The sequence below is a fragment of the Lactuca virosa genome, chromosome 1 (genome assembly GCF_052849685.1).
Source record: "Lactuca virosa cultivar CGN04683 chromosome 1, Lactuca_virosa_CGN04683_v6, whole genome shotgun sequence".
Classification (NCBI taxonomy): Eukaryota; Viridiplantae; Streptophyta; class Magnoliopsida; order Asterales; family Asteraceae; genus Lactuca; species Lactuca virosa.
The window spans coordinates 263177361-263186765 of record NC_136426.1 but is presented as its reverse complement, the minus strand read 5'-3'; the positions used below and the strand labels follow the sequence as shown (position 1 = coordinate 263186765).

The following is a 9405-nucleotide window of genomic DNA, read 5'->3' as shown; positions in this document are numbered from 1 at the left end:
CGTGACCGATCGGCTCCGTTCCAAAAATACGAAAACCATCAACCATGAAGCGGAGGCCACCCGAGCATAGAAATAGCAAGAAAGAAAAAAAAACAAAAAAAAAAACGCACGTAAAATCTAAAAAAACGCAAACGGACAACGAAAAAGGGGTGCAACACGAGGACTTCCCAGGGGGTCACCCATCCTAGTACTACTCTCGCCCAAGCACGCTTCACTGCGGAGTTCTGATAGGATCCGGTGCATTAGTGCTGGTATGATCGCACCCGAAATACTATCCATGCTTATTGCTTGTATGTCTTAAAAGACGCAGAACCTCCTTTGTTTTCGTACGCGAGGCGTGGGACCCACGTGACTGATCGGCTCCGTTCCAAAAATACGAAGACCATGAACCATGAAACGGAGGCCACCCGAGCATAGAAATAGCAAGAAAGAAAAAAAACAAAAAAAAAACCGCACGTAAAATCTAAAAAAACGCAAACGGACAACGAAAAAGGGGGGTGCAACACGAGGACTTCCCAGGGGGTCACCCATCCTAGTACTACTCTCGCCCAAGCACACTTAACTGCGGAGTTCTGATGGGATCCGGTGCATTAGTGCTGGTATGATCGCACCCGAAATACTATCCATGCTTATTGCTTGTATGTCTTAAAAGACGCAGAACCTCCTTTGTTTTCGTACGCGAGGCGTGGGACCAACGTGACCGATCAGCTCCGTTCCAAAAATACGAAGACCATCAACCATGAAGCGGAGGCCACCCGAGCATAGAAATAGCAAGAAAGAAAAAAAAAACAAAAAAAAACCGCACGTAAAATTTAAAAAAACGCAAACGGACAACGAAAAAGGGGGTTGAAACACGAGGACTTCCCATGGGGTCACCCATCCTAGTACTACTCTCGCCCAAGCACGCTTAACTGCGGAGTTCTGATGGGATCCGGTGCATTAGTGCTGGTATGATCGCACCCGAAATACTGTCCATGCTTATTGCTTGTATGTCTTAAAAGACACAGAACCTCCTTTGTTTTCGTACGCGAGGCGTGGGACCCACGTGACCGATCGGCTCCGTTCCAAAAATACGAAGACCATGAACCATGAAACGGAGGCCACCCGAGCATAGAAATAGCAAGAAAAAAAAACAAAAAAAAACCGCACGTAAAATCTAAAAAAACGCAAACGGACAACGAAAAAGGGGGGGTGCAACACGAGGACTTCCCAGGGGGTCACCCATCCTAGTACTACTCTCGCCCAAGCACGCTTAACTGCGGAGTTCTGATGGGATCCGATGCATTAGTGCTGGTATGATCGCACCCGAAATACTATCCATGCTTATTGCTTTTATGTCTTAAAAGACGCAGAACCTCCTTTGTTTTCGTACGCGAGGCGTGGAACCCACGTGACCGATCGGCTCCGTTCCAAAAATACGAAAACCATCAACCATGAAGCGGAGGCCACCCGAGCATAGAAATAGCAAGAAAGAAAAAAAAACAAAAAAAAACCGCACGTAAAATCTAAAAAAACGCAAACGGACAACGAAAAAGGGGGGTGCAACACGAGGACTTCCCAGGGGGTCACCCATCCTAATACTACTCTCGCCCAAGCACGCTTAACTGCGGAGTTCTGATGGGATCCGGTGCATTAGTGCTGGTATGATCACACCCGAAATACTATCCATACTTATTGCTTGTATGTCTTAAAAGACGCAGAACCTCCTTTGTTTTCGTACGCGAGGCGTGGGACCCACGTGACCGATCGGCTCCGTTCCAAAAATACGAAGACCATGAACCATGAAACGGAGGCCACCTGAGCATAGAAATAGCAAGAAAGAAAAAAAAACAAAAAAAAAACCGCACGTAAAATCTAAAAAAACGCAAACGGACAACGAAAAAGGGGGGTGCAACACGAGGACTTCCCAGGGGGTCACCCATCCTAGTACTACTCTCGCCCAAGCACGCTTAACTGCGGAGTTCTGATAGGATCCGGTGCATTAGTGCTGGTATGATCGCACCCGAAATACTATCCATGCTTATTGCATGTATGTCTTAAAAGACGCAGAACCTCCTTTGTTTTCGTACGCGAGGCGTGGAACCCACGTGACCGATCGGCTCCGTTCCAAAAATACGAAAACCATCAACCATGAAGCGGAGGCCACCCGAGCATAGAAATAGCAAGAAAGAAAAAAAAACAAAAAAAAAACCGCACGTAAAATCTAAAAAAACGCAAACGGACAACGAAAAAGGGGGGTGCAACACGAGGACTTCCCAGGGGGTCACCCATCCTAGTACTACTCTCGCCCAAGCACGCTTAACTACGGAGTTCTGATGGGATCCGGTGCATTAGTGCTGGTATGATCGCACCCGAAATACTATCTATGCTTATTGCTTGTATGTCTTAAAAGACGCAGAACCTCCTTTGTTTTCGTACGCGAGGCGTGGGACCCACGTGACCGATCGGCTCCGTTCCAAAAATACGAAGACCATCAACCATGAAACGGAGGCCACCCGAGCATAGAAATAGCAAGAAAGAAAAAAAAACAAAAAAAAAACCGCATGTAAAATCTAAAAAAAAGCAAACGGACAACGAAAATGGGGGATGCAACACGAGGACTTCCCAGGGGGTCACCCATCCTAGTACTACTCTCGCCCAAGCACGCTTAACTGCAGAGTTCTGATGGGATCCGGTGCATTAGTGCTGGTATGATCGCACCCGAAATACTATCCATGCTTATTGCTTTTATGTCTTAAAAGACGCAGAACCTCCTTTGTTTTCGTACGCGAGGCGTGGAACCCACGTGACCGATCGGCTCCGTTCCAAAAATACGAAAACCATCAACCATGAAGCGGAGGCCACCCGAGCATAGAAATAGCAAGAAAGAAAAAAAAACAAAAAAAAACCGCACGTAAAATCTAAAAAAACGCAAACGGACAACGAAAAAGGGGGGTGCAACACGAGGACTTCCCAGGGGGTCACCCATCCTAGTACTACTCTCGCCCAAGCACGCTTAGCTGCGGAGTTCTGATGGGATCCGGTGCATTAGTGCTGGTATGATCGCACCCGAAATACTATCCATGCTTATTGCTTGTATGTCTTAAAAGACGCAGAACCTCCTTTGTTTTCGTACGCGAGGCGTGGAATCCACGTGACCGATCGGCTCCGTTCCAAAAATACGAAAACCATCAACCATGAAGCGGAGGCCACCCGAGCATAGAAATAGCAAGAAAGAAAAAAAAACAAAAAAAAACCGCACGTAAAATCTAAAAAAACGCAAACGGACAACGAAAAAGGGGGGATGCAACACGAGGACTTCCCAGGGGGTCACCCATCCTAGTACTACTCTCGCCCAAGCACGCTTAACTGCGGAGTTCTGATGGGATCCGGTGCATTAGTGCTGGTATGATCGCACCCGAAATACGATCCATGCTTATTGCTTGTATGTCTTAAAAGACGCAGAACCTCCTTTGTTTTCGTACGCGAGGCGTGGGACCCACGTGACCGATCGGCTCCGTTCCAAAAATACGAAGACCATGAACCATGAAACGGAGGCCACCCGAGCATAGAAATAGCAAGAAAGAAAAAAAAACAAAAAAAAAACCGCACGTAAAATCTAGAAAAACGCAAACGGACAACGAAAAAGGGGGGTGCAACACGAGGACTTCCCAGGGGGTCACCCATCCTAGTACTACTCTCGCCCAAGCACGCTTAACTGCGGAGTTCTGATGGGATCCGGTGCATTAGTGCTGGTATGATCGCACCCGAAATACTATCCATGCTTATTGCTTGTATGTCTTAAAAGACGCAGAACCTCCTTTGTTTTCGTACGCGAGGCGTGGAACCCACGTGACCGATCGGCTCCGTTCCAAAAATACGAAAACCATCAACCATGAAGCGGAGGCCACCCGAGCATAGAAATAGCAAGAAAGAAAAAAAAACAAAAAAAAAACGCACGTAAAATCTAAAAAAACGCAAACGGACAACGAAAAAGGGGGTGCAACACGAGGACTTCCCAGGGGGTCACCCATCCTAGTACTACTCTCGCCCAAGCACGCTTAACTGCGGAGTTCTGATAGGATCCAGTGCATTAGTGCTGGGATGATCGCACCCGAAATACTATCCATGCTTATTGCTTGTATGTCTTAAAAGACGCAGAACCTCCTTTGTTTTCGTACGCGAGGCGTGGGACCCACGTGACTGATCGGCTCCGTTCAAAAAATACGAAGACCATGAACCATGAAACGGAGGCCACCCGAGCATAGAAATAGCAAGAAAGAAAAAAAACAAAAAAAAAACCGCACGTAAAATCTAAAAAAACGCAAACGGACAACGAAAAAGGGGGGTGCAACACGAGGACTTCCCAGGGGGTCACCCATCCTAGTACTACTCTCGCCCAAGCACACTTAACTGCGGAGTTCTGATGGGATCCGGTGCATTAGTGCTGGTATGATCGCACCCGAAATACTATCCATGCTTATTGCTTGTATGTCTTAAAAGACGCAGAACCTCATTTGTTTTCGTACGCGAGGCGTGGGACCCACGTGACCGATCAGCTCCGTTCCAAAAATACGAAGACCATCAACCATGAAGCGGAGGCCACCCGAGCATAGAAATAGCAAGAAAGAAAAAAAAACAAAAAAAAACCGCACGTAAAATTTAAAAAAACGCAAACGGACAACGAAAAAGGGGGTTGCAACACGAGGACTTCCCATGGGGTCACCCATCCTAGTACTACTCTCGCCCAAGCACGCTTAACTGCGGAGTTCTGATGGGATCCGGTGCATTAGTGCTGGTATGATCGCACCCGAAATACTGTCCATGCTTATTGCTTGTATGTCTTAAAAGACACAGAACCTCCTTTGTTTTCGTACGCGAGGCGTGGGACCCACGTGACCGATCGGCTCCGTTCCAAAAATACGAAGACCATGAACCATGAAACGGAGGCCACCCGAGCATAGAAATAGCAAGAAAAAAAAAACAAAAAAAAACCGCACGTAAAATCTAAAAAAACGCAAACGGACAACGAAAAAGGGGGGGTGCAACACGAGGACTTCCCAGGGGGTCACCCATCCTAGTACTACTCTCGCCCAAGCACGCTTAACTGCGGAGTTCTGATGGGATACGATGCATTAGTGCTGGTATGATCGCACCCGAAATACTATCCATGCTTATTGCTTTTATGTCTTAAAAGACGCAGAACCTCCTTTGTTTTCGTACGCGAGGCGTGGAACCCACGTGACCGATCGGCTCCGTTCCAAAAATACGAAAACCATCAACCATGAAGCGGAGGCCACCCGAGCATAGAAATAGCAAGAAAGAAAAAAAAACAAAAAAAAACCGCACGTAAAATCTAAAAAAACGCAAACGGACAACGAAAAAGGGGGGTGCAACACGAGGACTTCCCAGGGGGTCACCCATCCTAATACTACTCTCGCCCAAGCACGCTTAACTGCGGAGTTCTGATGGGATCCGGTGCGTTAGTGCTGGTATGATCACACCCGAAATACTATCCATACTTATTGCTTGTATGTCTTAAAAGACGCAGAACCTCCTTTGTTTTCGTACGCGAGGCGTGGGACCCACGTGACCGATCGGCTCCGTTCCAAAAATACGAAGACCATGAACCATGAAACGGAGGCCACCTGAGCATAGAAATAGCAAGAAAGAAAAAAAACAAAAAAAAAACCGCACGTAAAATCTAAAAAAACGCAAATGGACAACGAAAAACGGGGGTGCAACACGAGGACTTCCCAGGGGGTCACCCATCCTAGTACTACTCTCGCCCAAGCACGCTTAACTGCGGAGTTCTGATGGGATCCGGTGCATTAGTGCTGGTATGATCGCACCCGAAATACTATCCATGCTTATTGCATGTATGTCTTAAAAGACGCAGAACCTCCTTTGTTTTCGTACGCGAGGCGTGGAACCCACGTGACCGATCGGCTCCGTTCCAAAAATACGAAAACCATCAACCATGAAGCGGAGGCCACCCGAGCATAGAAATAGCAAGAAAGAAAAAAAAACAAAAAAAACCGCACGTAAAATCTAAAAAAACGCAAACGGACAACGAAAAAGGGGGGTGCAACACGAGGACTTCCCAGGGGGTCACCCATCCTAGTACTACTCTCGCCCAAGCACGCTTAACTACGGAGTTCTGATGGGATCCGGTGCATTAGTGCTGGTATGATCGCACCCGAAATACTATCCATGCTTATTGCTTGTATGTCTTAAAAGACGCAGAACCTCCTTTGTTTTCGTACGCGAGGCGTGGGACCCACGTGACCGATCGGCTCCGTTCCAAAAATACGAAGACCATCAACCATGAAACGGAGGCCACCCGAGCATAGAAATAGCAAGAAAGAAAAAAAAACAAAAAAAAAACCGCATGTAAAATCTAAAAAAAAGCAAACGGACAACGAAAAAGGGGGATGCAACACGAGGACTTCCGAGGGGGTCACCCATCCTAGTACTACTCTGGCCCAAGCACGCTTAACTGCAGAGTTCTGATGGGATCCGGTGCATTAGTGCTGGTATGATCGCACCCAAAATACTATCCATGCTTATTGCTTTTATGTCATAAAAGACGCAGAACCTCCTTTGTTTTCGTACGCGAGGCGTGGAACCCACGTGACCGATCGGCTCCGTTCCAAAAATACGAAGACCATGAACCATGAAACGGAGGCCACCCGAGCATAGAAATAGCAAGAAAGAAAAAAAAAACAAAAAAAACCGCACGTAAAATCTAAAAAAACGCAAACGGACAACGAAAAAGGGGGGTGCAACATGAGGACTTCCCAGGGGGTCACCCATCCTAGTACTACTCTCGCCCAAGCACGCTTAACTGTAGAGTTCTGATGGGATCCGGTGCATTAGTGCTGGTATGATCGCACCCGAAATACTATCCATGCTTATTGCTTGTATGTCTTAAAAGACGCAGAACCTCCTTTGTTTTCGTACGCGAGGCGTGGGACCCACGTGACCGATCGGCTCCGTTCCAAAAATACGAAGACCATGAACCATGAAACGGAGGCCACCCGAGCATAGAAATAGCAAGAAAGAAAAAAAAACAAAAAAAAAACCGCACGTAAAATATAAAAAAACGCAAACGGACAACGAAAAAGGGGGGTGCAACACGAGGACTTCCGAGGGGGTCACCCATCCTAGTACTACTCTCGCCCAAGCACGCTTAACTGCGGAGTTCTGATGGGATCCGGTGCATTAGTGCTGGTATGATCGCACCCGAAATACTATCCATGCTTATTGCTTGTATGTCTTAAAAGACGCAGAACCTCCTTTGTTTTCGTACGCGAGGCGTGGGACCCACGTGACCGATCGGCTCCGTTCCAAAAATACGAAGACCATGAACCATGAAACGGAGGCCACCCGAGCAAAGAAATAGCAAGAAAGAAAAAAAAACAAAAAAAAAACCGCACGTAAAATCTAAAAAAACGCAAACGGACAACGAAAAAGGGGGGTGCAACACGAGGACTTCCCAGGGGGTCACCCATCCTAGTACTACTCTCGCCCAAGCACGCTTAACTGCGGAGTTCTAATGGGATCCGGTGCATTAGTGCTGGTATGATCGCACCCAAAATACTATCCATGCTTATTGCTTGTATGTCTTAAAAGACGCAGAAACTCCTTTGTTTTCGTACGCGAGGCGTGGGACCCACGTGGCCGATCAGCTCCGTTCCAAAAATACGAAGACCATCAACCATGAAGCGGAGGCCACCCGAGCATAGAAATAGCAAGAAAGAAAAAAAAACAAAAAAAAACCGCACGTAAAATCTAAAAAAACGCAAACGGACAACGAAAAAGGGGGGTGCAACACGAGGACTTCCCATGGGGTCACCCATCCTAGTACTACTATCGCCCAAGCACGCTTAACTGCGGAGTTCTGATGGGATCCGGTGCATTAGTGCTGGTATGATCGCACCCGAAATACTGTCCATGCTTATTGCTTGTATGTCTTAAAAGACACAGAACCTCCTTTGTTTTCGTACGCGAGGCGTGGGACCCACGTGACCGATCGGCTCCGTTCCAAAAATACGAAGACCATGAACCATGAAACGGAGGCCACCCGAGCATAGAAATAGCAAGAAAAAAAAAACAAAAAAAAACCGCACGTAAAATCTAGAAAAACGCAAACGGACAATGAAAAAGGGGGGGTGCAACACGAGGACTTCCCAGGGGGTCACCCATCCTAGTACTACTCTCGCCCAAGCACGCTTAGCTGCGGAGTTCTGATGGGATCCGGTGCATTAGTGCTGGTATGATCGCACCCGAAATACTATCCATGCTTATTGCTTTTATGTCTTAAAAGACGCAGAACCTCCTTTGATTTCGTACGCGAGGCGTGGAACCCACGTGACCGATCAGCTCCGTTCCAAAAATACGAAAACCATCAACCATGAAGCGGAGGCCACCCGAGCATAGAAATAGCAAGAAAGAAAAAAAAACAAAAAAAAACCGCACGTAAAATCTAAAAAAACGCAAACGGACAACGAAAAAGGGGGGGTGCAACACGAGGACTTCTCAGGGGGTCACCCATCCTAGTACTACTCTCGCCCAAGCACGCTTAACTGCGGAGTTCTGATGGGATCCGGTGCATTAGTGCTGGTATGATCGCACCCGAAATACTATCCATGCTTATTGCTTGTATGTCTTAAAAGACGCAGAACCTCCTTTGTTTTCGTACGCGAGGCGTGGGACCCACGTGACCGATCGGCTCCGTTCCAAAAATACGAAGACCATGAACCATGAAACGGAGGCCACCCGAGCATAGAAATAGCAAGAAAGAAAAAAAAACAAAAAAAAAACCGCACGTAAAATCTAGAAAAACGCAAACGGACAACGAAAAAGGGGGGTGCAACACGAGGACTTCCCAGGGGGTCACCCATCCTAGTACTACTCTCGCCCAAGCACGCTTAACTGCGGAGTTCTGATGGGATCCGGTGCATTAGTGCTGGTATGATCGCACCCGAAATACTATCCATGCTTATTGCTTGTATGTCTTAAAAGACGCAGAACCTCCTTTGTTTTCGTACGCGAGGCGTGGAACCCACGTGACCGATCGGCTCCGTTCCAAAAATACGAAAACCATCAACCATGAAGCGGAGGCCACCCGAGCATAGAAATAGCAAGAAAGAAAAAAAAACAAAAAAAAAACGCACGTAAAATCTAAAAAAACGCAAACGGACAACGAAAAAGGGGGTGCAACACGAGGACTTCCCAGGGGGTCACCCATCCTAGTACTACTCTCGCCCAAGCACGCTTAACTGCGGAGTTCTGATAGGATCCAGTGCATTAGTGCTGGTATGATCGCACCCGAAATACTATCCATGCTTATTGCTTGTATGTCTTAAAAGACGCAGAACCTCCTTTGTTTTCGTACGCGAGGCGTGGGACCCACGTGACTGA

At 47.3% G+C, this 9405-nt stretch overlaps 27 non-coding genes across 27 annotated transcripts; all 27 read right to left on the bottom strand.

The window, feature by feature from the left end:
• Positions 1-146: 146 nt before the first annotated feature.
• LOC145144980 (5S ribosomal RNA) lies at positions 147-265 on the bottom strand. Its single transcript, XR_013725976.1, has one exon. It is a non-coding gene; the product is annotated as a 5S ribosomal RNA (ribosomal RNA).
• A 229-nt stretch (positions 266-494) lies between these two features.
• Positions 495-613, bottom strand: LOC145154064 (5S ribosomal RNA). The gene has a single exon (XR_013734548.1). It is a non-coding gene; the product is annotated as a 5S ribosomal RNA (ribosomal RNA).
• A 230-nt stretch (positions 614-843) lies between these two features.
• LOC145147371 (5S ribosomal RNA) lies at positions 844-962 on the bottom strand. Its single transcript, XR_013728277.1, has one exon. It is a non-coding gene; the product is annotated as a 5S ribosomal RNA (ribosomal RNA).
• A 226-nt stretch (positions 963-1188) lies between these two features.
• Positions 1189-1307, bottom strand: LOC145155932 (5S ribosomal RNA). The gene has a single exon (XR_013736359.1). It is a non-coding gene; the product is annotated as a 5S ribosomal RNA (ribosomal RNA).
• Positions 1308-1536: 229 nt separating this feature from the next.
• Positions 1537-1655, bottom strand: LOC145141237 (5S ribosomal RNA). The gene has a single exon (XR_013722530.1). It is a non-coding gene; the product is annotated as a 5S ribosomal RNA (ribosomal RNA).
• Positions 1656-1885: 230 nt separating this feature from the next.
• Positions 1886-2004, bottom strand: LOC145138317 (5S ribosomal RNA). The gene has a single exon (XR_013721439.1). It is a non-coding gene; the product is annotated as a 5S ribosomal RNA (ribosomal RNA).
• Positions 2005-2234: 230 nt separating this feature from the next.
• LOC145152448 (5S ribosomal RNA) lies at positions 2235-2353 on the bottom strand. Its single transcript, XR_013732969.1, has one exon. It is a non-coding gene; the product is annotated as a 5S ribosomal RNA (ribosomal RNA).
• Positions 2354-2583: 230 nt separating this feature from the next.
• On the bottom strand, positions 2584-2702 carry LOC145139385 (5S ribosomal RNA). Its single transcript, XR_013721896.1, has one exon. It is a non-coding gene; the product is annotated as a 5S ribosomal RNA (ribosomal RNA).
• Positions 2703-2931: 229 nt separating this feature from the next.
• LOC145153560 (5S ribosomal RNA) lies at positions 2932-3050 on the bottom strand. The gene has a single exon (XR_013734061.1). It is a non-coding gene; the product is annotated as a 5S ribosomal RNA (ribosomal RNA).
• Positions 3051-3280: 230 nt separating this feature from the next.
• On the bottom strand, positions 3281-3399 carry LOC145153924 (5S ribosomal RNA). Its single transcript, XR_013734414.1, has one exon. It is a non-coding gene; the product is annotated as a 5S ribosomal RNA (ribosomal RNA).
• A 230-nt stretch (positions 3400-3629) lies between these two features.
• LOC145147946 (5S ribosomal RNA) lies at positions 3630-3748 on the bottom strand. Its single transcript, XR_013728845.1, has one exon. It is a non-coding gene; the product is annotated as a 5S ribosomal RNA (ribosomal RNA).
• Positions 3749-3976: 228 nt separating this feature from the next.
• Positions 3977-4095, bottom strand: LOC145147732 (5S ribosomal RNA). The gene has a single exon (XR_013728626.1). It is a non-coding gene; the product is annotated as a 5S ribosomal RNA (ribosomal RNA).
• Positions 4096-4324: 229 nt separating this feature from the next.
• LOC145154063 (5S ribosomal RNA) lies at positions 4325-4443 on the bottom strand. The gene has a single exon (XR_013734547.1). It is a non-coding gene; the product is annotated as a 5S ribosomal RNA (ribosomal RNA).
• A 229-nt stretch (positions 4444-4672) lies between these two features.
• On the bottom strand, positions 4673-4791 carry LOC145134800 (5S ribosomal RNA). Its single transcript, XR_013719354.1, has one exon. It is a non-coding gene; the product is annotated as a 5S ribosomal RNA (ribosomal RNA).
• Positions 4792-5018: 227 nt separating this feature from the next.
• Positions 5019-5137, bottom strand: LOC145147989 (5S ribosomal RNA). The gene has a single exon (XR_013728886.1). It is a non-coding gene; the product is annotated as a 5S ribosomal RNA (ribosomal RNA).
• Positions 5138-5366: 229 nt separating this feature from the next.
• On the bottom strand, positions 5367-5485 carry LOC145143578 (5S ribosomal RNA). The gene has a single exon (XR_013724609.1). It is a non-coding gene; the product is annotated as a 5S ribosomal RNA (ribosomal RNA).
• A 229-nt stretch (positions 5486-5714) lies between these two features.
• On the bottom strand, positions 5715-5833 carry LOC145147934 (5S ribosomal RNA). The gene has a single exon (XR_013728834.1). It is a non-coding gene; the product is annotated as a 5S ribosomal RNA (ribosomal RNA).
• A 228-nt stretch (positions 5834-6061) lies between these two features.
• Positions 6062-6180, bottom strand: LOC145152447 (5S ribosomal RNA). Its single transcript, XR_013732968.1, has one exon. It is a non-coding gene; the product is annotated as a 5S ribosomal RNA (ribosomal RNA).
• A 230-nt stretch (positions 6181-6410) lies between these two features.
• On the bottom strand, positions 6411-6529 carry LOC145149143 (5S ribosomal RNA). The gene has a single exon (XR_013730000.1). It is a non-coding gene; the product is annotated as a 5S ribosomal RNA (ribosomal RNA).
• A 229-nt stretch (positions 6530-6758) lies between these two features.
• Positions 6759-6877, bottom strand: LOC145148490 (5S ribosomal RNA). The gene has a single exon (XR_013729372.1). It is a non-coding gene; the product is annotated as a 5S ribosomal RNA (ribosomal RNA).
• A 230-nt stretch (positions 6878-7107) lies between these two features.
• LOC145155749 (5S ribosomal RNA) lies at positions 7108-7226 on the bottom strand. Its single transcript, XR_013736178.1, has one exon. It is a non-coding gene; the product is annotated as a 5S ribosomal RNA (ribosomal RNA).
• A 230-nt stretch (positions 7227-7456) lies between these two features.
• LOC145153618 (5S ribosomal RNA) lies at positions 7457-7575 on the bottom strand. The gene has a single exon (XR_013734117.1). It is a non-coding gene; the product is annotated as a 5S ribosomal RNA (ribosomal RNA).
• A 229-nt stretch (positions 7576-7804) lies between these two features.
• Positions 7805-7923, bottom strand: LOC145145082 (5S ribosomal RNA). Its single transcript, XR_013726073.1, has one exon. It is a non-coding gene; the product is annotated as a 5S ribosomal RNA (ribosomal RNA).
• Positions 7924-8150: 227 nt separating this feature from the next.
• Positions 8151-8269, bottom strand: LOC145153559 (5S ribosomal RNA). The gene has a single exon (XR_013734060.1). It is a non-coding gene; the product is annotated as a 5S ribosomal RNA (ribosomal RNA).
• A 230-nt stretch (positions 8270-8499) lies between these two features.
• On the bottom strand, positions 8500-8618 carry LOC145153522 (5S ribosomal RNA). Its single transcript, XR_013734024.1, has one exon. It is a non-coding gene; the product is annotated as a 5S ribosomal RNA (ribosomal RNA).
• Positions 8619-8848: 230 nt separating this feature from the next.
• Positions 8849-8967, bottom strand: LOC145147922 (5S ribosomal RNA). Its single transcript, XR_013728823.1, has one exon. It is a non-coding gene; the product is annotated as a 5S ribosomal RNA (ribosomal RNA).
• Positions 8968-9195: 228 nt separating this feature from the next.
• LOC145145081 (5S ribosomal RNA) lies at positions 9196-9314 on the bottom strand. The gene has a single exon (XR_013726072.1). It is a non-coding gene; the product is annotated as a 5S ribosomal RNA (ribosomal RNA).
• Positions 9315-9405: the final 91 nt, after the last annotated feature.